This window comes from Sardina pilchardus, chromosome 18 (assembly GCF_963854185.1).
Source record: "Sardina pilchardus chromosome 18, fSarPil1.1, whole genome shotgun sequence".
Lineage (NCBI taxonomy): Eukaryota > Metazoa > Chordata > Actinopteri > Clupeiformes > Clupeidae > Sardina > Sardina pilchardus.
The window spans coordinates 20,249,145-20,273,895 of NC_085011.1; the positions used below are offsets into that span (position 1 = coordinate 20,249,145).

A 24,751-nucleotide genomic window follows, 5' to 3' on the forward strand; every position below is an offset into this window, starting at 1 on the left:
ACCACCTCCACGTTACGCAATAACTTTCATTTTCTCCCCGTGGGCCCGCGTGTAGCTACGTATTGACGTAATATTTCTCTCAGGATCCTGGTAAGTAACTAGCTTCTGCTAAATGTTTCAACACGAATCAAAGAAAGGGGAAATGTGTACATTTTAGCTTTAACCACCTCCTCCACGGCTCCTCAGACATTAGAGTCAGCTAAATGTTAACGTTAATCGGTGGTATAAAGTGTTCAAACACCTGGATAACGTTAGCTAATGTTAGGTTAGAATGTGATGTCAACTCTTGACAACTAGCTGCTACCAAGGAACGGACACTCGTGTTTGTCATAAGATGAACAGACAGAAAAGAGGAAGGAAACATTCATAAAGTTGCACTGGCTTTATGAAGACGTGTGGTCACGGCCAGTAAGTTAGTTCTCACATATCAGTTATATCCATATTAATTTTCCTCAGCTTACCTGATGCTATATATCTTGACCAAAGACAAACGTGCTGAACCAGTGCAGCAACAGGTGAACTCCAACTTCTAATCGCACGGCGCTAAACACAATGTGATCAACGGTAACGTTGTCACATAAATACACGTTACTGCTTTCAAAATAATGTCATCTTATACTTTACTTATATTGTTTTACTGAGGTAGATAGTAACGATTAGCTAGCAGCTCCCTCAACAGCGCTCCTTGGCGCCTGGCATTTCAGATGGCATTCTGGGAAAAACTCTACGTTCTAGCCATCCATTGGTTCTTGACACAAACTTTATAAATCTGAGATGTTTACTTCGTTGAAGTAAAGTTTTATAATGTCTTCAAGCAGTAGGTGTGTAGGCTAATGTAAAGAGCAGACCAAATACATGGAGTTTGTGTCTTGTGCAATCAAGTGTGAATTATTTCACACAAACATACGGGCATTTGTAGGCGTTGAGGGAAAGTTGGTGTTACATTTAATTCCTAGTCTCAAAATCTGTAAAAAACAAAGAGTGAGGCTTAGGCCTAATGATCTTGCCGTTTTGGCTAGACAGCAGAGCTAGTGGCTTGTTGCTCTGTTCTGGGTTGAGAGCAACAGACCTATAGGGATAGGGTGTAGACTCTGCATCTCATGTGCATCCAAAGTGTTGTGTCTCAGTCCAGGCACTGGCAGGCAGGACATTGTTTTAGAAATTGTGCAGATAAGTAGACTATTAACCTCTGACATAAATGTTTTCTATGGGTCCCAGCTCATTTAGGAGTGAAAGGATATTAACTAGCTGATGAGAACGCTAAGAAGGCATGAGGATCTCCTGAGATCACCATGGATATAAATTATAGCAATCTGATAAAAAAAAAATATAACATACTCAAGTCAAAGTCTAAGGGACAAATGGCAAAAGTGACTGGAATAATGCTAACAGTGGTAGGAAATATTACAGTAGGCTAATCAAAGGTTCGTGGTCGGTGCAAAACCAACTAGGCTAGATCTACTCTTGAGGAAAACATTATCTCTAGGATGAGGTTTGGGCATTCGGGTTTGGGCAGTATACTTCATTTATTTTTTTAAAAGCACACTCATGGAAAATGTAGTATACGCCTAATGCTGCAGAGACCGTAGGGCATGTTATAGAATACTATAGGCCTACTAAATTCAACCAGGAGAGACAGCAACAACGAGATACAAGAGAGTTCAGTCATAAGCCTAAGATGTTACAAGTGACAGAAATTTGGTCATGTAGCTAAATTGTGTAAAGGGACAAAAAGGTGTGCTAAATGTGGTGGGTAGTATGACTATGGGGAATGTGGAGAGGGGGTAAGACCTAGCCTAAATGTTGTAATTGTGGAGGAGGACTCTTTTTAGCTTTTAGTCATGTTCGAATAGGAAGTGGCCATCCCCAAACTGTGCTAATTCTGAATTCCGCCCAGGGTGATCCATAGACTGGGTGAGCAATATTCGCCATGCTGCACCCCTTTGCTGTAGCTACAGCAAGTTACATTAAACAGTGTACGCACTGGAAACTACAGACATTATTTTGCTCCAACAACCATACTATTAGACTGATCAATGATTACTTCTCATATGAAATATATAATAATAAAATAGCCTAACTGTTAATTTATGTGCAGAAAACCCCAAACGTTTGTCCGATATGTTGGATTGGAAGAGGGAGGAGTCAGATTGATATTTACTGGGTTTTAATTCACAGCAAAATTGTATTAGTTTGTCAGATTTTTACCATAATCTATAGCGAAACTACAGCATCATACTCTATTCACAATCACAATACAGTTTCTTCCATATACTGTACAGTGATGCTGTGAAAACCACAGAATCTTGTTACAGTGTGATATTCTTCTGGCAGTTAGAGATGTGAAAAGGAGATGGGTAGTGTGGTGGAAAATTCCACGCTCCTGGACTTCTTGATTATTAGCACTCTGGAACCAATTAACTCTTGTAAAGAACCCAATTATCACTCTGGACCAAGCATCCGAAGGAGACCACGTAGACAGAGACTTCCCAACACTGAAGATCTTTATTCACTGTATCACAATGATATTACAATCCAAACAATGTCTGAACTGCACTACCAAGCAATAGAGTGAAGGCGGCGCTACCAGCTGGTACCTCGACGAGATCGATCTGAAGCTCCGGCTGCTCTGCTCTCCCTTATATTCTGTTCAGAAGCGCCTCCTTCTGAGAACGTCACCAGATCTCATTTAGCCAATCAGAAAGGGCAGAGAAGCCAAAGGATCCAATTATAATGGTGGAAAGTTTCACCCTCCTCCATTTTAAAGAATACGAGCACACCCCTCATTAGGTCACTATGTTGAGTCATAGTGGTTTGTGCTCTTTTGCTATAGTTTGGGTTTTCTGGTTCTTTCCAGTTTTCCAGTTTGCATCTGTTTTGCGCTTTCAACCAGCTGGCACATTGCCCTCGCTCCTGCTTGTCTGGACATGTCTGTACATGTTGTTTCATGATGTTTCATGTTGATCCTTTTCTTATGAGTATATGGCATTAAAGGTTATTAATGTAATGTATCTTACCACTATGTATTATTCAAACAATAGACAAGGAAAAAACACCACAGTAGCCATATCATTTGAATGGGTCCGAGCTCATGTACAGTATAGGTATCGCAACAAATGAACATGCTAGTATTGGCCATGGAAGCAGCTCAAAGGAAACCATAGATGTCATCATAAATCTATCCAAGGCGAAGGGTAAAAGTAACAATTGTAATATGACAACAGCTTTGGGAGCAAGACAACAAAGGATGGCACCTATTCTCAATCTTGTAGGGTAACTGACTCAGTTAATGTTTGTAAAAGAGGGGGGTTAGACACAGGAAGAGGTTAATATTTATAGAATGAGGATTGGTTTCTGAACAGCACTTTATTTATTTATTTTAGGAAAACACCTCAACACAAAGTGGCTCGTGCTCATGTCAGGAACCTGAGAGTGCAACATGTTTTGTTTTTCTTGTAGAAATTGAGACACTGGACTGTACAGCAGGACATAGTGCACTGAGGTGCTAGTTCCATAGATGGCAGCAATGCAACTTTTTGGATGCCGGCTGCCGTAAAAGCCCAAAAAGAGAAGAAGAAGAAGAAGAAAGAAGAAAAAGAGCCAGGTAGGCTATGCTGTTGGAGGTGCAAACAAATGCTGCAACGCCATTGAGATCACATAGTGCAGAGCTGGCTCAAGGTCTCTAAAAGTATTTTGTTGTATTTAGTTGTATAATGAAAGCACAGTTTTTATAGCTATCCATGTGTGTTCACTTCTGGCTCCTTAGCTGTCATTTTGGTAATAATGAGCTATTTGATGTCTTTAGACCACATATCGGAGGTATCAAATGTTGACTTTCTTGACGTTAATCACTTTGTCTATCCAAAGTAAAGTGCCTGTTTCGATGTTAACTGATGGTCAGATCAACCAAAACTCAATATTGTTTGCACCTCCAAGTGGTCTGTTACAAGGTTGTGTGAAAGAATTGCCTGTGATTCCATGTCATGCTGGACAGAGGGGAATGGCAGTCAAAAATCAAATCTCTCCGATAGTTTACGTGACTGTATAGATTTAAAATAAATTATAGTAGGCTATTTATCTAAGACGCTTAAACAATACAGAATAAGTCTTCATTTTTAGACCTCACACAACCCCATTAAATGCTGCAGGTTGACTGAGAAAGGCTGCTCATAGCCTCACACCCAAGGGTGGGTTGCAATGGTGAGTTACTTTCCGCCAGTAGAGGTCTCTGTTACTCTTATTTCTGGGAATCTGAGGGTTGTATTTCCATGGCAGCAATTCTTCTTGCAATATGTTTTTTTTTTTACATCGCAACAATAGACTACAGGAGGTGAGGGATAATCAACTAGAAACTGCATTGCTTTTGCAAAGCTTTATTTGAAGTGCTGGAGGAACAGGAGGAGGGCTGTATGTTATGGTCTTTAATGGTCACCCCCATGCTGGCTTTTATTAATATATAATCACTTTTTCTCTTATTTGATGACAAAAGAAATAATAAATGCATTTGTATGTGGTGGAATAAAAAGAGGTGGTTAGGTTGCAATTTGAACATCATCCTTAATTCAGTATATCTCCATATTCAACGATAACAATAATACGCCGCAGTTTATCTCTGTCTCTTTCTCCCTGTTTAAACTGTTGTTATCAGATTAATGACTAAGACACAGCAACTGTAACTAGCTCAATGTCACAAAGTGAGAAACAAACAAATAAACAGAACCAGACTGACTGAATTAGCCAGGGGGCCTTCTTCTTTTCTCTTATGTTTGGATTCTGTGACTTGCCAAAATATTTCAATGGAGGGTGCCTCACTCCATCACGATTTCATGCTGAGTTCACAATACTTTGATTACTGATGCCTTTGATTACGGTGTCAGGCAGGAACTCTCAAAGAGCTGGCAGCTGCTCACCTGTCCATGTCGGCCTGTATTGGCATCTACCTATAATCCAATTAACTCTGGCGAGTAGAGGACTTCCGCTTCTGGGGAAGCAGATGCGCTGAGTCCAGCTGCTCGGAGCCTGCCTGACACGCCGGTACTTAGGTAGATGGCACCAGGTCTGACAGAAAAAGGTGGAGTGGGACCACAGCTAGGCTTTTCTATCCCCTCCACCCTCACCAGACTTGGCAGCGGAGTCAGAAGCAAGGAGAGAGGAAAAAATAGGGAGCCCCATTGAACAGCGAACAAAGGAACCAGAAAAGGCTCCCAACCATCTGCCCCAAAGCTTCCCTTCACAGCTGTAGCTGTCGGTGTTTGAGTCATGGTAGTTCAGCCCCTGTTTACTGCTAAAGCACTGCGAGAGCCGGCAGTGGCAGGCATTCTCCTAGTATCCCGAGCACAGGCAGGGAACTAAAATGGTCCAGAATTAATGTTTGGACAGGAAACAACAGATGTAGACCCCATGGCATCTTGCAAACCAGTGTGGGCATAGAGGTCTGCCAGCTGTGCCACTTCATTTAAAGTAAAACTGCTGTGAGGGCAAGGAATTCATCATCTCAGCAGAGTGAGCGACCACTCAGCTATTTACTATGAGCTTGAGTGACTTGGCATATTTGAAAATCTTAATTTGAATGTCTACATTTCTGAATAATGTACGTTTTATTTGTTGTGCATGAACCTAAAGATAGTGCTATGCTTTTATGGAAGGACAGTTTATCCATGCATTTCTGTGAATGTGTGTTATGGGCAAGTGCAGCTACAGCAATGGCTTCACAGTATCCTTCACTGTATTTGTATCATCTCATTTTAGCGTATAGCCTCAGAAATGTTAAATAATAGACTAGGATATGACAGTTCAGACATATAAAGACATAACACACCCAAATCCTACCCTGTGTACTGCCCAGGGTAGGATTTGGCCACTTGGGTGCACTACTACTCAAAGCTGTCCCTTAAATATTTGTGACATGATGCCTCTACATCTAGTTAGGAGTGACTAGGTGCTGTTGTAGTTTCCCGTGGGCTGGAGCATCCAGATATTTTCATCGATTGTTCTAAATGCAACGCCAGTTGTATACAGAGCTTTGATGGACAGGTCAGGGAAATGCCATCAGGCTGGGAGCAGTTGAACGAACGGGCTCGTTGGTCAGGTGGTCACATCTAGTCTGCGTACTGCTGGGTCTCTTAACATTCCAAGAATGGGGAGGTGCAGACCTAATGAGGCGGCGAAGGATTTCAAGAAGTTCAAGCCTCAAGAAAACATAATGCGTGAATGTGAAAATGTGAAATTGTGAATATTTGAAACATTTGGAGTTATGTCGGATACTGCTGGTAGCATTGCAGAGAATAAGCATGTAGTGGATGATGCAGTGTGTTGTACATGAAAATCCCTGAAGGAAGGTTTAAGGGAAGAGGGCAGGGCAGAGAAAGTGTTCATTACAAAGATATTTTATGCTAGTCATGTCATGTTTACAGTGTGCTGTCGATTGCCAAGTACACACTGTGTATCAGCAGTTAATTACCCTGCAATGGGGAGGTGGAAAGAAAGTGAAAGTTTTATACGCACACAGAGTATAGTGAAAGATCACATCATAGTTAGCAAGCTAATATCAAATCATAAAATCTAGATCTACATATGTTGTAATAGTGGGGTAAAACGACGGGTGGTTCTCAGTGGCAACATTCTTTTTTATTATTATTAATGGTGGGAGTGGTGGCTTAGCACCGTCTTGAGACTCCCCTTAGCAGGGGCTCGGTGAAAACTTCATGTTGTTTTTGAAGGTTTATTGTCTATGTGACATCATCAACATATTGCCCCCCATCCGGTTAATACTCCAGCAGGATCGACTGGCATATATTTTAGATTTCTCCAGAGGTATGCTCAGCCATCTTCAACTTTGATAAAATAGACTAATCATTGGGCTAATTTTTAAAGTGCCAGTTGAGCTGTGAGTCAACTGGCTTATTTTTCCCAATGATCACATTACAACCATTAAGTTAGCAACACTGGGTCAAACAGTAATTTGGATTCTGCCAGCACTTGGGTCAGGTATCAACAGAACACTTTCCAGATGCCTCCGCCAAAAAAAATGATGAACCCATTGGTAACTTAGTGCTAATGGTGAAGGGTAGGCTAATTGCATGATTTTGTCATCATGCCGTTGCATCTTTGCAAAAAGGTACAATGTACCGTGTTCTAGCTCAGCCGAATCCCAAATGTCTGTTATTTGCTTTGTTGCATGCGTCATGCGGTCCTTTTTAAGTGCACCTCTCCAAATGCGGGCTTTTGAAATTGAGCCATCAGCGATGATATGACAGCGCAGCGGAGCTGGGGGAACAGAATGGCATAGGCCAGGAGACACAGGGCAGCGTCTCCTCTCCAATATTCTGTGGCCTGGCCCACTGCAGCTGTCCAGATTCTTTTACTGAATATGCATGCCAATGATTAATTATTGATATGCAAGACCACAGACTGTCCAGGCCATCTGATTTAATGAGAAAGGAAAAGCAGGAAAGGAGAAAGAGAGAGACGGGGAAATAGAGGCTGAAGTTTGCTTTTTGTGATCCTTGCATGTCAAAATAAATCCTTTCCGCTCAGATGCTTTTTAATATGACGTACAGGACAAACATTACAGATTAATTGGCTAAACCCTGACACACTGGTGTCAGAATACCAGAGGAGCGTTGCAGAGCGTATCCAGGACTGTGCGCAGACATTAATGAGTGATTTCAATGCTTTCTGATGAAAGAGGCAGTCATTTTCAAATGTAATTATGAGCTCTGACTTTGCCTTGAGGGAAAAATAACTTTTCTTCTCACAGTGTTTTCTTAAACCGACCGGTTGTCTGAAATCAGTCAAAAATAATAACTGCTTCACAGTTTAAAAAACAACACAATAAAAAACAAGGACAGATATGAGTGATAAATTGTTGGCAGTGTAAGTCAAAATACTCTTCCCAAGGATTTTTGTACTGAGAGGAAAGCCACTGAAGCATAATAGAGAAGTGAGGCCAATGCTCAGGCATATCAGAGGCAGGACAAATTATAAACGTTGCCATTGGGGCAGTTGGCATTTTCATTCAAGGTTTTGACTGTGAACTGCAAAGTGAGTCCCGCAGTTCAGATAGCAGTCTCTATAACACCAGCAGTGCCTCGATTTGTAATTTTCGGTCTGCTGTCCCCGTCCGCACATTACTCAGCTGGGTCTGTTGACAGTTTCATTAATTGGCAGTCACTTTCAAATTTTTACCTAGTAAAACTGTGTGATGTTTCGTCCCAGTGTGGTGCTTGATATTGTGGCGCGGCGAGGAAAAAAAATAAGCCCTACATCTGCAATCATCCCCACTGAACAAAATCAATTTGATGGGAGAGAAAAACAAGCGAGCCAACAGCATGTTCTCCAAAGGAAACATCAAAGCTTGAAAGCTAATCCTAGGCCACCTCAATGAAAGCCATTCTCTGACTTTGCATGAAGAGGGAGGGAGATGAACAAGTGGAATAAGCAGACATTTTAGATGGAAATAGAACTTGACTCTTCCGTGCCTCCTTTGATTTTGTTCTTTGAAGGAATGCAATGCTTTTGCATACTTTTTTTCTTCGCAGTTGCCCATCGCATTCTCTTCATTTTCACCAGTGTCTTCTATAACCTTCCCTCTGAGACACCATTTGCTTTACAATCAGCTCACACACAAAGGACGGAACAGCACCACCGAAGCATTGGCTGACGTTGGAACAAAGATATCACACAAAAAAAAGAAAGAAAGAAAATGTGAGCAAGGAATGCCCAGCCATACCTTGGTATCAGAATAAAAGTTTAATTCTCTTGTTTCAATTTTCATGGAGACACGTTTGAACCTTTGGATTATACATCACACTCCCTGACATTTGTTGCCCACCCCCCCACCCCTGTCTGTTCCCTCTGAATCAGAATAGGCTGAGAAGAGACAGGGGCAGGAATAGTATCAGAAGAGTGGCAAAGGCTGACTGGTCAGGGATAAAAAAGAGGGAATCAGGAGGTAAAAATGCTGAATGTATTGCTGTAGAATAAGTGCCAATGTTATTTAAATGCCAATATAGGCACCAGAGAATATCCAAGATAAGTCAAACGCACACATATTAAAAACAGAACTGCATACATTATTTTAATTCAGCCATTTTCCCATTTCACATGCAGTGTTCACGCAAGCGTACACTGGAATAAATGAGTACCACACGCACACGTACCTAACATAAGAAACATGCACAGTTCACGCTTATGTTCTTTGGGTTGCGTTCTTTGTTTACAGGATGGTATTCCCACATGCAAACACAGAAACACACTTAGCATACTGTTTATGCAGGTATGTAAATGTGTTTAATATTACATACAGATTGATGTTTGAAGAACCTCCAGTCTATATCAGATTTGTATATCAAGATTTCCACAGGGTGCTAAAAAGTCTAAAATGTAACAGTGGTCATTTCATTTTCTAAGCAGCATAGATTGAAGTTGTTTGACATTGTAGTTCTTTCTCTCAACGGTCCAGATACAGTATATCACAATGTAATACAAATTATAGCAAGATGTATGTGGAACTGATAACTGATAAAAAAAATAATTGTTTTATAGAAGTTCAAAGAACAAAGTCACTTTTCTAATAATCCTTGGGACTCTGGGGTTTCCCTCATATTGTTTGCCAGTGTGGGTGTGAAATCAGTCTTAAATTGTCTTCATTATAGTCTTAAAATGGTCTTAAATTGAACTGAACTTGTTGAAACTTCCAGAGGCTCTGATATAAGCCTATGTACTCTATGTATGCACAGTGTATATGTACTGTATGTATAATACATGGATGTGTGCCTGCTAGAACTAAATTTAGGGCCTACAATGACAGCTGACTGGTCCTGACTGGTCCTTTTTTTTACTCTTTATGAAACTGACCTATGCTGTACCATAATGGCATAAGGGATGGGAGTAGTGCAGCTGTAGGTGAACTCAGGGTAACATGTGGAGTGGTCTTATGGCCTGAAGCAGTGGGCCCACTCAGAAGGGAGATGGTCATGGTGGCCTCTATACGAACAGCCCGTGCTCATCTGTGTGTGTGTGTGTGTGTGTGTGTGTGTGTGTGTGTGTGTGTGTGTGTGTGTGTGTGTGTGTGTGTGTGTGTGTGTGTGTGTGTGTGTGTGTGTGTGTGTGTGTGTGTGTAAGATGCTGTAACACTTCACTGCGTAACTGACCCATGCTGTACCATAATGGCATAAGGGATGGGAGTAGTGCAGCTGTAGGTGAACTCAGGGTAACATGTGGAGTGGTCTTATGGCCTGAAGCAGTGGGGCCACTCAGAAGGGAGAAGGTCGTGGTGGCCTCTATCCATGATATTCTTTAGCCAACAATGGGCGTCGCCATGACACCTCAGTATTCAGAAAGCGGTTTTCTATTTCCGGCGAAGCGGCGTTGTATCGATTTTAACGTGACGGTTGACAGTGCTTAACTTATCATAACGCATATAAAAGTAAACTTGTATATTTTATATTGGTTCTGTATTACCGGTATGTAGTATATCCATGAGAACAGAATTACCAACATTTCGAAAGAAATCTAAATTGAAGCATACTCTAGTGTTAGCGTACTGTCTGAGAATACACAAAGCTATAATGTAAACAGAATGAATGGAAGATGAAAACCGGAATAAGGTGGATACTAACAGCCTGTGTGTGTGTGTGTGTGTGTGTGTTGGGGGTTTAGTGGGGGGTGAGGGCTTTGCTTTTTCGGATTGTGATTTAAAATATGTCCAGACAACCTCACTGGGTGGAAGATGCTGTAACACTTCACTGCATACAGGGCCTTTGCTCAGATGTTACACTGAGTATTGACTGTATTGTGTTTTTTGTTTTCTAAGGAGGAGACAAGTTTCAAGAAAGGCCTGTACGAACAAACCAGACAGCAGGTGGGCCTCATCTTCATCATTGTTGATTTTCCATTTGCTATTTTACAAAATGATATGCCTATTTTGGGGATATCCTTCAGGGAATAGCATTAAAGTCCAAACATTAAAATTGAGGTAAATATAGATGAATAAACTGTGATTGATGTTAGTGCCAAACCAAACCAAACAAACCAAACAGCATGAATTGTACAAATTTTTGCATTTTGATTTAAAAATGATTTCAGTGAAACTGAAACTTTCTCCTGATCTTCTATTTCGATGGCTTAGTGAACACTGAATGTTTCTTGAGAAGAAGGAAAGAGGCAGAAAGGCGTGTGATCTTTTTCCCTCTTTTCAGCTAATGGCTGACTCAGTTGCTGGCACGATATTGAAACACACCACTAAAAATGTGCATCCTCGTTGCGTGATGATATTTCTATTGATAGTCACAACAAGAAAAGGCAGACAGACAAGCACACATCGCTCACACCGTCATTGCTTATATCAAATCAGATAAATGGATGAGTTTACGAGCGCAGTTTCAACTGAAACATTATTAAAGGTTTTGTTCCCACGAGAACCTGTTATTGAGCATCATGCAGTTTGCATCTCGGGCCTGTAATGAGAACAAGAGTTTCGTCATGTAACTGAATTGTGGTGGCAGCCACTGCCTCGAGCCTTGAAATACAGCGTCTGCTGTTGGGGCCTTTTGAGCTATTGCAGCTATTTCTCGCTGTGTTACGGATTAAATCATATCTGTTGAAACAATCCCTTGTCAGCCACTTCCTTATACATTCATCAAAGTTTTAAAAATAGAGTTATGATATTTAAGACCATTAGGGACTGGATTTCTGAACGTTTTAATTTAACCACTCTTTTAAGGTTTGCATATTGTGGTAAACTGAGGGGTCCACCCCCTGAAGGCAGCAAATTCATCCTTCTTTTAGATGTTATGATTCAACTAGGAATTGATAGTAGTGGAAGAGATCAACAGGATCGGGGCTGGACTGAATCTGGGGCCATCTTCTTAAATGGATACTGAATTATACTCGCCATGTTTGCAGAATGCTCTGTATAAATTTTGATAATGGCAGCACAACAATAACAATAGTTAGCAAAATCGAGATGCACCAAGTCTGAGGGCGGTACTCAGCACAGTCTGCTCTGTCTTGTTCTCTCGCATGATGTAATGTGATATCAGGTAGGTGAAATATCAGAGTTGTTTTAAAACAGAAGAACACAGCAAAGTATGTAATAAATAATGTCTGGCACACAGGAGACAATTCCATTTCGTTTGTCCAAAAGCTCTCAGCAGTGCGTTCAGATTTCCTTATTAGATACAGAGGACACGACCTGCGCCATCTGCCGAGGCGCAAATCCATTACAAAAAAACTTCTGCTACTTACAGACAAATCACATCGTGAGAAGTTATTAGTTAATAGCCTTAAGTATAGGGCCCTCCCCTTCTCAAGGTTAACGGTGAATAAAAACAAGGTAATTAAACCTAACCTAATTTCCTCTCCCCCCGTCTCCAGTTTGAAAGCAGGATAATCACTTTCAGCCCAGCACATCTTAGATCTCATAATGCAATCTTCTCTCCTGCTTATTATAAAAACCTCCTCCAGGCTCCTCGCCTCACACTTTTGGGCACTCAGATACTCCGCGGCGGAGCTGGAGACCAGGAAGTGGTGTCTGACCTTAAAGTGCCGGCGATGTAGTGGCCCCACTCTGTGATTCTGATGTTGTGCATCACATTTTTATTTATTTATTTATTTACAACTTCTGGTGGGCAAATTTTAGAAAGACGTGCCTCACAAACATCTCACAGACTCCTGCCCCTCCACCCTCCAACACACACACACGCTCACACACACACACACACACACACACACACACACAAACATGCACACTCACAACTGAAGGACCCCCCCCCCCACCTCAGTTGCGTCAGCACCAGCCCAAGCTGTGTTCTTCTGTCTTTTATTTCCCCATGGACTTGGACTACATCAGCAGAACTAAGAGGCAGGTGCTCAAGGAGCCAGATCAATACAGAAACAAGTATATAACCCATTTACCTGCAGGGAAATACTTTTTGATGCTTTTTTGACAAAAAAGGGAGAAAGAGACAGAAAATAGTTCTTATTCTCACTGCGATGACCACATAGTGTCTGTGGAAAAGAAAGAGAATATATTGATCAACTCAAGCCTTTAAACACTGGTCTGAGAATTGTGTCTGCTCTTCAAAGACTCGCTCTTATTTGGTTCATTTATAAACGCGCATTCCCCCCTGGAAGAGTTTGGAATTGTTTCCAAAGACGTGACTTGGAATTTGATCGCAAAATGGGGCGAAGAAAGTCTTCTGCATAATCACCAGAGAGAAAAGCTAGCCCGTCTTTAAAGCAGATCCTTTGTTTGTGTTGCTATTGATGTGCACTGGAGGAATGTCCAATAATTCATTCCACTTACTCATTTCCCCTTTTCAGGGCACAATGTTTTTTGCATAGCTCTGACGACATTGAGATGTTATCAGCAATTATTCTCAGATTTATCTCTTGAGTTCCTTGCAGTGACTAATAGAGAGAATTCCTCTGAAGCGCAAAATTCATTATATAGTTAACCAGATTCTCTTCATCTGATATTTTATATGATGACTTCTTTTGAAGCTCATTTTATGGTACCTTCTCTTTCTATCAGTATCCATACCATCCAATTCCACAGCAGCTTTTGAAAACTGCCTTTTGCATACACAGTAGCAGGTGTGTGCATAACAGCCAACCCTCTTGATGTTGACTGCATCATTAATTGCTGTGAGTGAGGAGAATTTTGTCAGGTTTTTTTTTAATGTATTAATGGACTCTCTATTCCTGATTCAGGGCACAATTTTTACTTAAAAATCCCCATTTTAATGGTCCAGTGAAATTAGTTCTTATAATTGTCTGGAATTATTTTTCAGTCAAGAAAGTATAGAAAGAAAATACATTCTTATAGGTGAATAGTTCCCCTTCAGCCACCAGACTTCATTTCAGAGGAGAAAGAAACAGTTAGCTAAGCCCATGCACAAGATATCAATACTCTACTGTAGATATATATAGTGGTATATCTAGTACTTTACATATAGTCGAATATCTACTTTGCATAATGTGTGCTCCACACACCAAAATACTTGTTATGTGTGTAATAATGGCATTGTGATCAAAGGCATAGAAGTAGCTCTGTCAAGTCTGCACTCACAGGAAGGATGTCTGTACTACTCATGAAAGAGCACCCTGTAAAACGGCGCCGAGGTGAATGAACCAGGCCCTACTACATCTTTAAATTCCCTGTAGGCATAATTACATCTGCATCTGTTCCTCTCCTGTGGCATGTTCCCCTCAAGACAAGAGAAATGTAAAACACAGCTCGTGTTTCACCAAAAGATGTTGTGTTGAAGCTCCATTTCTTTTGCGGTCGTACCTCATATGGTTTGAACTTGAGACGATTTTAAAAAGCATTTGAAAAGTTTGAGCTAAGGCAAAGATCTTAATAGTGAGTTTTGAAAGTTTCATGATGATTTGTATCTAGTGTGAGATCCATATTCTTATCGATGAAAGTGTTCAGGCAGCCCCCACGGGGACATAGGATCAATTCACAGTGAGCACATGCATGCCTATGAAAACATACGGCACCCTGTGCACTGGCTCAGTTTGTATAAAGGCGTCTACTAAATGAATGTGTAAATCCATTAAAAACGGGTAAACACGTCGTTATAACACCAAATTATATTGGAAATATGATAGCATTTTTATCCAGATACTCAAAACTCATACATTTAGTATCTTTGTGGCTCTGGGGAGTTATATGAACAGTCTGTGTAGACGTATTTGAAGTATTTTTGTCAATGCATCACTCCTACAGAGTTCAAATAAGTGTCACATGGCTAGAAAAGACCCGTCTTCCGCTCGGAATGAATAAATAATGTATATCACAGATGATATTTGTAAAATCCTGCACCCCACGCACGCCTGCGCTTTCTGCTGAGACTACTGGGGGAAGTCACAGTACAAGAGAGAACTTTGATTATGTCTGTGTTCTAGGTATCTCTGAAGAGTGGGACTCCATAAGCCAAAGATAGGCTAACGCAACCTAGATAGCTCCAGCGTCTCTGTAGTTTCAAAATGTGTCATAGTTGCATATTAATTCCTAGTTGCATATTTATTCCTCTTTTATGGTCATGCTGTCATTTGACTGTATAGAGAACTGAACAGCACCCCAGCAGTGCCAGGAATTAAACTTTAAAGGAATATGTTGTTTTGTAGTAGTTAAACAGGGCTAATGACATAGATGTAATTGAAGGCATGCAATATGTTCAATCAATGTAGCCTATATATTTCAAAATATTTCTTGTGCGTTTATTTTTTATTATTTATTGTTTTCTGGCACTGTGCAAGAAATGGCACTGATTATGTCTATGCCTTCAAATTTGAAGTCAGATGGCAGATTCTTTTTTGGAGCCATATGCATCTTCAGACAAGAATAGTTGTGAGTGCTTACTACAACATAATGCTTTATGAGTGCAGTATCTATTTATAAATAGGTTTTGAATTATATTGGTCTATGTCAAGCCTATTTATGACCTGACTGAATAGGGCTTGCATAATTTACTAAATGCTTTTCGGGTACTTTGTGAGGAAGAACATGTTCATATCTGGTTGAATACACTGGATCTATAAGCAGGAAAAATGTTGGTCAAAATGTTTTGGTCATTCACATTTGACATTACATTCAGGGGTCTTCCCTGATCACTGGACTTGATCACTGGACTTCCCTGATCACAACACCCTTGACATTTAGCCTCCTTGCTTGCATGTCCGCCTGTCAATCTGAGGTTCTGCGAGTTGCAGGTGCAGGGACTGAGCCACACAGTTGAAACAACACAACGCTGGTTGGCACATTTACCTCTGGTGTTTTAGCTTGGTCTTAATTACCAATTAATGGCCAAACATGAACCATCACAGAGTCGGACACAAAGTGGAACCTCTGTGCAAAGATTAAAACATGCTTTTCACAGAGACAGAATCTGGTCTCACACAAAAACAGGTGCTTGCCTTGACTTGGATTTTCTTCTTTTGCAAAAACAAGTTTTCAGGTCCTAATTTTAGAGAGGCACTCTGGATGAAAATTGCCCTGCCAAAGACCTGTCATCACCCTGGAAGATGTTTGCCGCATACACAGCTGCACGCGAGCTGTATGGCATGCTTTAAAAAAACGTTTGTCTCAACTGATCAAAAGATTAACCAGATTCTGGTCACATTTGATGCTCAGCCCATTTTGAATATACCTCTTCTCCATTATTCAGTGTTTATTCCATGATCCTTCAGTAAGAAGGGTTTTGTTTGATGAAGTGAGAGCTTATATTGTCAAATCATGCCATGCCATCCCTAAAAAAAAGTGATTAAATAGAATTGAAATATATCCTAAAGTGCCACGAGATAGCCCCATGATTAGACAGATATTTAAATGAGACACAATCCCGATGAATCAGTGTCTAGATCATTAGACATGCCAGCTAAACGGCGCAGTGGTCTGGGCTTGTAAACAACAGGATTTGAGTGCGCTGGATGAAAAGAGAGAACAAAAAGAGAAATATCATTGATTCCACTGTTATTGATTCCACCGGCATCTTCTTGGCATCTCAGCGGCAGCACAGGACTCATCCAACTCCCTAAAAGTTTTTTGGACAGCTTCACTGCGTCTTAAACTGAGCTGCCACAGTCTCAAATGTGATTCCTCAAATCTCTCTGTCTAGTGCCCAGACAATACATGATGGGCACTACAATTTGGGGGGGGGGGGGGGGGGGGTTGGGGGCTCAGTCTCTATACCCTCTGACTGACACATGTGAGTGTACTGCTGTCTTTTAGCACCCTGTGATTTCCCCCCCCCCCCAACCACGTGCACTGTGTCACTTGGCCTTATGCACGAGAAGAGCTGAATTAATAGGAGATCACCCAAATGCCTGCTGGTGTCAGTTTGCGTCACTCTCATTGACCGCAGTGGACGGCAAATAGAGACTCTCTCCTTCAGCGGCCCTTAGATGCACCGGCTTTTGTCTGTCAGTCATACAGTAAATGCACACAGCCTTCCGGCCAGCCCAAGACACTCAGAGCTCTTAGGCTGTGGACTAAAAGCTGCAGTGTTTATTAGAAGCAAAATGTCTATGTATATCATGGAGTGCCGTCAAGGTCATAGTGTGTGTGTCTCTTTGTATGAGAGTGTTTGTTTACATGTATGTTTGTGTGCTTGTCTGCTTGTGTATGTAGGTGTGAGTGTGTGTGTGTGTGTGTGTGCATTAACCATACAAATGCCATTAGTCAAGGCCAAAGATAATGCACAAAACATCGGCACCACTACGCCTGGAGAACTGTTACTGAAAGATGAAGTGATGACAATGAACCAGGCAACAAAAAGGGAGAGATACTGAGTGCTCCTAGGCTGTTAGATGGGAGGCTCCAGGGAGATAGCAGGTACTCTTGAAGTCTAAAAAACTAAACTATTTAGAGACAGAGAAGCTGCTGGGTTCACTTCAGGCACACTCCCATCAAGTCAAGGATGATGTTTTAAAGCCTTTATATTTAAACTATTTAAAGTTTGGGCATATCAATGGTAAAAACGCAGACCAGGTTCAAACGGTACGGAGTCCTGTTGGGTCTGGGCTATTTTTAGTGGCTGAATGATGATTACATGGTGAAATCATACCAGCATTATGAGTAGAATAAACTTTAATTTGAAAGCCAAATGGAACCAAAACATAAAGTAGACAGAGAAAAACATTGCTGTTAGGTTAGAGAATTGGTAGAATTGGGATCGAAAAAAAGGTCGATATTATTGCATCAACTTTATAAATCCAACTAATGTTTGGTACATCATTGATGTGTAGGCTAAAGCGGGTCTTTTAATGAATGATCTCTTCATTACTGGGCTGGCTTCATTGAAGGTAATGCCTCTCTATTTCTGATCATCTCTGAATGGAATCACATTGCTTTGTAAGATCACGACTGATTAGAGTCTGGAACTGAAGTGATTTTTCACTTTCCTGGCACGACTAAATTAATTTTGATCATTTAAGAGGTGTTATCTCGGGAGCAAGTTTAATTGGAATTTTGTGAAGTATCTTACCTCAGACTCAATCAGTGTGTGTCTGTGTGTGTGTGTGTGCATGTGTGTATGGTTGTGGGTGGGTATGGGTGTCACAGAGACTTTCTGAAAACCTTTCAGAGGTTATTCTTCATATTTCTTTCCTTTCATCTTCTACTGGACATTTGAGCTTACACTGAGATAATAATTTTCCACCCCATGTTCACACATGTAACCAGGAGGGGCTGCTTTAGGCTATATGAATTGGAAAAAAGAAAACTGTTAACAACACTGACGCTTCCGACTACCTCCAGGAAGCTCTTAATGAGTGCTATGTGTTGGAGAACCACCACTCTGGTGTCTCATGAAGGTCTAACCAAAGCCCTTATAGGCAACTCTCACCACTCATCCGCCCTCTTGGCAATGTCTTTGGGCAGTTATTTTCGGAAGATTATATCAATCATGCTCTTTCCAACAATGTGTTTGGTTACTTACATTACAGGAAGGAGTGGGATATGTGTAGTGAATTGCCATATTCACTCATTACAGTCTTACACTCTTAAACATGTGAGTTTGTATTGTTAACAGCACATTGCTTTTGTTATTTGTTACACGTTATGTGTTGAAAATAACACTACTTGTGTTATTTTTAACACATCTCTGTGTCCAGACAGGGACAACACAGTTTGTTTTGTGTCCAACACATTGCTTTTGTTATTTGTTACACAATATGTGTTGAAAAGAAAATAGTGTGTTCGTTTTCAGAGTGTATAAAGTATCTGGCCTAACCCCCTGTTTCTCTTTCTCTTACTTTCAGATGAATGACCATCTTTCTTTGTAGTCCTGTTACTCGGGAACAACACCAAGGTGATCTTCTTGAGAATATGGCTCTATTGCTAGGTCAAGGCCTACATGCCAGGGACATTCTTATTGACAACTGTTCCTGGCTGTCTACAATTCAGTGAAGGAGACAGTAAATCGCCCTTGGGTCTTTTCAGTGCATTCATGCTCGTAGTATGAGCGGCCTCTACCTACTCACTGTGTGATTCAGTGTCAGAATCTTCTCTTTTCATTGTTTTTTTCCTCTCCCTTTTTGACAACAAATGACATTTTTCTCAAAACATTGTCATATTTGCTGCATGTCACCCTTGGGGTATAGACTACCGTTGCTCACAAGCGAATGTGCACCAGTCAATATGACCCAAGAGTGATCACTAAAAGTCCTTAAAAGTGGGCGAAGGTCTTCAATACAGAACAAGCAGGTTTAAACCTTGCAGAAGAATGAATCTAATACCTGTCATTGTTGCCTTTTTCTTTCTGTCCAAGAAAAATTAATTTAGAGTAGAGTTTCCAACTGAGCAAACGCCTGTTCAATCTAACTCTGTACTCAGTAATGCCACTTATGTCAGTTAGTAAGCTGAGGTTCACATTCAGTGGCTGTTGTTTTGTATTATTTTAGTGGCTGCACACTCCATCAGTCAAACAAGAGCAGATCATTGGTTTTGTTTACGCTAGGTGCATTTTGGTTTCATTTATATCTGTAGTTGATCAAAAACATCTTGTACGCTTACAGTGGAACTGATAACGCAAGGCGCTAGCATTCATTTTGAGCCAGATACAAAGGGACAACACATATGGTTGAAATGTGTGCTCTACATGCATCATAATTCACTTTGGACAAAGGCATCTGTTAAACAAATGAATGGGAATGTAGATCTCATATTCATTGCGGTGGGAGCTCTTTTGTGGAGGGCTGTATCATAAGGATGATTCAACGCAGGGCTCACCAGTTTTCTTAATTGCACTCCCTTGACAAGTTTATGCGCTTCTGAAGCAGTGTGTCGCCTTTTATGCTGGCTTGCATCAGCACTTGCGGGTGTTAGTAATCTTAATTATAATGTACACCGTCTAGTCGGACTCTGCATCTCTCAGAGGCCTCGACGAGGTGTGTAATTGTTGCCGAGTGGAGGCTGTTAGTGCCTGTCACACGCCCCATCAAGACCACAACACATCCCACCGCTGTAGTGGTGCTCACACTCTGACTTATTGTCATGGACATTACAAGGTGTGTGTGGGAGGCTGAAAGAGGAGTAGTCTCTACCATTCGATACACACCCTTGGTTTAGCAGACATGTCAAGAGAATGTTTCTTATTTCTTGTCTCATAACAGATCGATTAGAGCATTAACCAAGTGAAAGATTCATTGTAGCGAGTGTTTAGTTGTTAGAGAACAGTATAGATCCAAGTCCATCACAGCACCTTTTAGAGATAGCATACGATGCTTGGTACACGATGGACACCAGGCGAAGGTAATGCTTCAGAATTTGTACATTAGCAACACACAAGATAAACACGCTGAAAGGATTTGTGAACAAAGACAGCTGAAGCCGTTGAGAGAGAGATGTTGCGACATTCTGATATCCGTCACTGCGAATAAGCTACTTATCAGGTCCGGCGGCCCAAGTTTGAGCATACAGAGATGTAATAAACGAAAACAAACCAGCAAATTGACCAGGACTTGTAGTAAGCCTTCTTCAAACCCCTCACACTTCATGTTGTGATTAGTGTGATGCTAGAAGTGCATTCTCTCTAGGCTACAAAACAGTTGAGATCACTGGTAGCATAATCCAGAGGTTGTTCGTCACACTTCTGTGTGATATTTTGATTTGTCTCTGTTTGAACATCTTCTGAACTGTGTTGTTGGTGTTTTAAATTAAAGTTTTCAAGTTTTTTGAAGTAGTTACCTCATGGCATTTCGACAAAAACTTTTTACTGCAGCTTCATTTTAGGCTAAAACTCTGTGGGCCTGTATCTACAGCAGGCTGTATTATAGACAATATGAAAAGCTGTAAAAGCCCTAACTCTTAGTTCCTTGACAGCTGACTGTCACCAGAGACTTTCTGAGGAGACACAGCACTCAATGTACAGTATGGGGTTAGTTGTGCAATGCAATCATGGCAGTCGTATTCTGCCCCTTCCGCCGCCAAATGTTTTAATAACGTGCCAATAATATGGTATGTTGTGAATACATCGTGCCAGTTATGTGCTGTGATCTTGCAGCTGCAGTCAGCTTGGTGTTGGTGGTTGGTGAAATTTTGCGCACACGCAGTACTGCCCGAAATCGATGCCCGATAAGTGCCCAAAATGTACTGCAATATGGTCACCGAGTGGAGGGTCTTGCCTAAAAGGACTTTACTCTCACTCCATGACTAGTTTCAGACTGAGCCTTTTCCACAAACTTAATGCGCTTACACTCCCCAGTGTCCATATCAATTTATTTACTGTTTAAGACACAAGCTCTGTATTAATTAGAAAGAAAGTGATTGTGCGTTTGAGAGTGAGATTGTTAGAAAAAGCACAAATATTCATATTTTTCATCCCCCTATCAAAACAAATTTCACTGCATCTCTTCTATGGAAACTCATTGTAGTCAAAGTATTCAACCAACCTCCTTTTGACCTTTTGATACTGACTGTGATTTCAACAATGCATATTGATAGTTTTGTTGTGTGGAGGATATGTCAAAGGGAACGCTTTCTGTTGTTTAGGGTTCTGTTTAGACACAGATCTAATATTTCATAATTACATAGTTCTCCACAGAGATGTCAATGGACTGATTTCTATGCTCTCCTTGCATTTTCCACTATACAGAAATCTCCGTTTGATTAGGGACAGGTTTTAGCTGGTTAAACATTTCACTAAATATTTTTTTCTGTCCAAGCTGTGCTTGAAATTAAAATGTATTTGCGGAAGCTCTGTGTTTAATCCTGTATAATTCAGGGATATTTTCTCAGATTGTGCTATAATTAGAGAGATAATCACTGTTAAGAAAGAGATGTGGGGCCATTCTATGCAATCCATTAAATATGATCCTTTTGAAAGCTTTTCATCACACGTTATACCAACAATTATAAAGAATTCTAATGAGGGCATTAAATCTAAAGGCACACCAAAATGCACATCAGAACTCACTATGTGGCCATATGACCCTTTTGTAAAGGTGTATGAAGGTACACATGACTGATATTGTTGCCGATGGTTGACTGCCACAGGACACACTGCCTGTCAAAGTATTTTTTTGTCCACAATCCTCTTTTGCTTGACTGCTCACAAATTTCACATTTTGGACAGTATCATAACCTCCCCCTCCTACTGATACCTCTATATTCTGGTCAGAGAAGACAAGGTTACATCTGGGATAGGATTGGCAATTAGTTGTGTCAGATTAAATAAATAGTCTGGCACAATACAAGTCTAATTAAAAATGCAAATGAACCGCACCATGTATGATGCATATTCATAAAGTATGGTGCCAAAAAGTTCCACACGAGGTGTGAGCAAAATAAAAGATATATAAAAATAAAGACACGTGCATCAGTATTCTCTCTCTCTCTCTCTCTCTGTCTGTTTCTCTTACGCATGCACTCAAAGCCTAAAAACTTGTTGAAAAAGATTTAACATGCTTGCACATGCTTGAGAGATGTGCACAAAAGTGCATGATTTATGCATGCAGGCACACACGCATACAAATACTGACATACTGTATACTGACTACACAACTGCAGATCCCCCCTACACACACACAGAGAGAGAGAGAGAGAGGAGAGAGAGAGAGAGAGAGAGAGAGAGAGAGAGAGAGAGAGAGAAAGAGAGAGAGAGAGTGAGAGTGCTTATTTACTTCTGGATGTTTTGATGTATTCTTAGCAGGCACTCACAAAGTTTCACATGAAGAACTTGAAGATTTCATCAACAGAGACAGCACTGAAACACACACACACACACACACACACACACACACACACACACACACACACACACACACACACACGCCTCACTAAGGACAATTTTCAATCCTGCAATGTTACATCATGTCTCATCCCACGCCACAATTCATTCTGTGACATTATTCCAAATTATCTATTGTATATATCACCCAATGTATAAACTCTCCCAGACCATCCACAGGCATTCTAAGGCAGCTTCATTAGCTGGAGAAGGAATGGATTTTGCATGGTGAGGCTGTCAGGCGGTATTGTGCTTCCTACGAAACAATGACAAAGACACTTTCATTGTGCAGGTGGGCTGGCCACTGTGCCCGATAGGCAACACCAGACAAAGTTAAAATGACTAACATTAAAGACAGCACAAACACAAAGGCAACACTGATAATAATATTTAATAAAGGTGAATGTGAGAATGAATTATAAACGTGGAAGATGTTTTCTTGAATAGCCTAACTAAAGAATTGAACATAAAATGGATTTTGCAATAACCCAGATCTAGTTTAGAGAACACAAAACATGAACACATGTTACAGTAACTAAGTAATATGTGTATAGGTCTGTATTATGTATCATAGCATAATTATTAGTTCTTCATTGAAAATGTTCATTCTTTATCAATAGGTCCTTCATTCATGGTCAATCCTTAATAAGTAAAGTTGGTCTTGATCTAAGGCTAATGGAATATATTATGTAGATAATTGTTTTTTTGGTATCGTTTATAAACTCCTAATGCGCTGTCTGAGTATGTGACTTAATCAGTGACCTGACAGTAACAAGACAATGTATTAGAAGGCTATACGGTTTCTATTTTGATCCATATTATATATCAATAACCTTACATCAAGACTGACTAGTTGCTTATCGACCTGAATAATGAAACCCAGATAGATCAGTACTGATCTGGTCTCTTATTACTGGCTACTCTGCAGGCGGGGTCAGCACAAGAGCCTTGGATTTGATTTTAGCGTCCCTCTGGGGGCCAGTGAAGGGTAATCAGCGGTGGACTGACATGTGTCTTCTTCGGCTGATCGAACAACAGACGTGCCGCCACACCCTGGGCCAGCTGCAATGGTGTCATTGCACGTACAGACAGGCCCGCGAGGAGAACATCCCATTGGTCAATACTGAGATGACCAGGGCGAGGGAGATTAAATCTATAGAGTTAAGCGACTCAACGGCATCAAAAAGCTATACTGAAATGATTGCTGATTCCCTAGTACAGGTTTCATGCAGCTTTGGAGCTTTTAAGTGATGAAGAAGGGAATGTGATTTCTCTAACATTATCCAATTATGGTGAAATACCAGATTTAAATTCTAGAGTTGATTTACATTTCATTACAGTACATACTCCAGTGAGTTTTTAATACAGATTTGTATTTGTCTAATTTGTTGGTGTTTATTTCATCATGAAGTAGTGTTCTCTAATGCTCCATTAGTAAATTATCTTTAAGGAGTGACTCCATTCCAAGAAATATGCCTAGACAGTCAGCAGAGACAGAATTCTCCGGTAGAATACCCTGCTCTTTTCAGTTCTGTGATGATCATGGATGACCTTCCTCTCTGTGCATACAGTAGGTTTTTTTCTCTCCTCACCAATCCGAGACTATTGGACCCTTGAGAACAACAGCATGTTCACTTATTCCTTTGTATGAGCCTCAGATACAGTGGGTGCATAACTACAGTAGACCCTGGAGAGGTAAAGACAAGGTTATATAGGCTTCTGAAATCTTTGGTTCTTGGTGTTGTCAGCTGAGCTCTGCAGGTATGCTGCACTTTGTGTGCCCTCGAACTATGGACACATTCATGTGAAACAAAAAGGACTCTGCTTCTTTCATATCTGCCTATAGTGCAGTGTGAGGCATGAGGTGATAAATGTGCTTGAAAATGACCTGGGGTCAGTGCATGATGGTTGCATTTCCAGAGTGAGACCTCAGTTACTCATGCTGCCAGAGACATGGCAGGCACCCATTTAAAACGGCTGCCTCCATATATGGCTCCTGATGTGTGGAATGG

At 40.8% G+C, this 24,751-nt stretch overlaps 1 protein-coding gene and 1 long non-coding RNA gene across 3 annotated transcripts in view; one reads left to right on the top strand and one right to left on the bottom strand.

Annotated features, from left to right (window-relative positions):
* Positions 1-695, bottom strand: part of mcph1 (microcephalin 1) — a 35,356-nt gene extending 34,661 nt beyond the window's left edge. The window contains exon 1 of one of the 2 annotated variants that reach the window (XM_062518883.1): positions 462-695. The gene's annotated coding sequence lies outside the window, so the exon portion shown is untranslated. Of the gene's footprint in view, positions 1-2; positions 160-461 lie in introns of those variants that run through there. The other variant, XM_062518885.1, reaches the window with a different exon arrangement.
* Positions 20-22,306, top strand: LOC134063434 (uncharacterized). Its single transcript, XR_009936179.1, has 4 exons — positions 20-90; positions 3,460-3,604; positions 10,817-10,864; positions 18,772-22,306. It is a non-coding gene; the product is annotated as an uncharacterized LOC134063434 (long non-coding RNA).
* Positions 22,307-24,751: the final 2,445 nt, after the last annotated feature.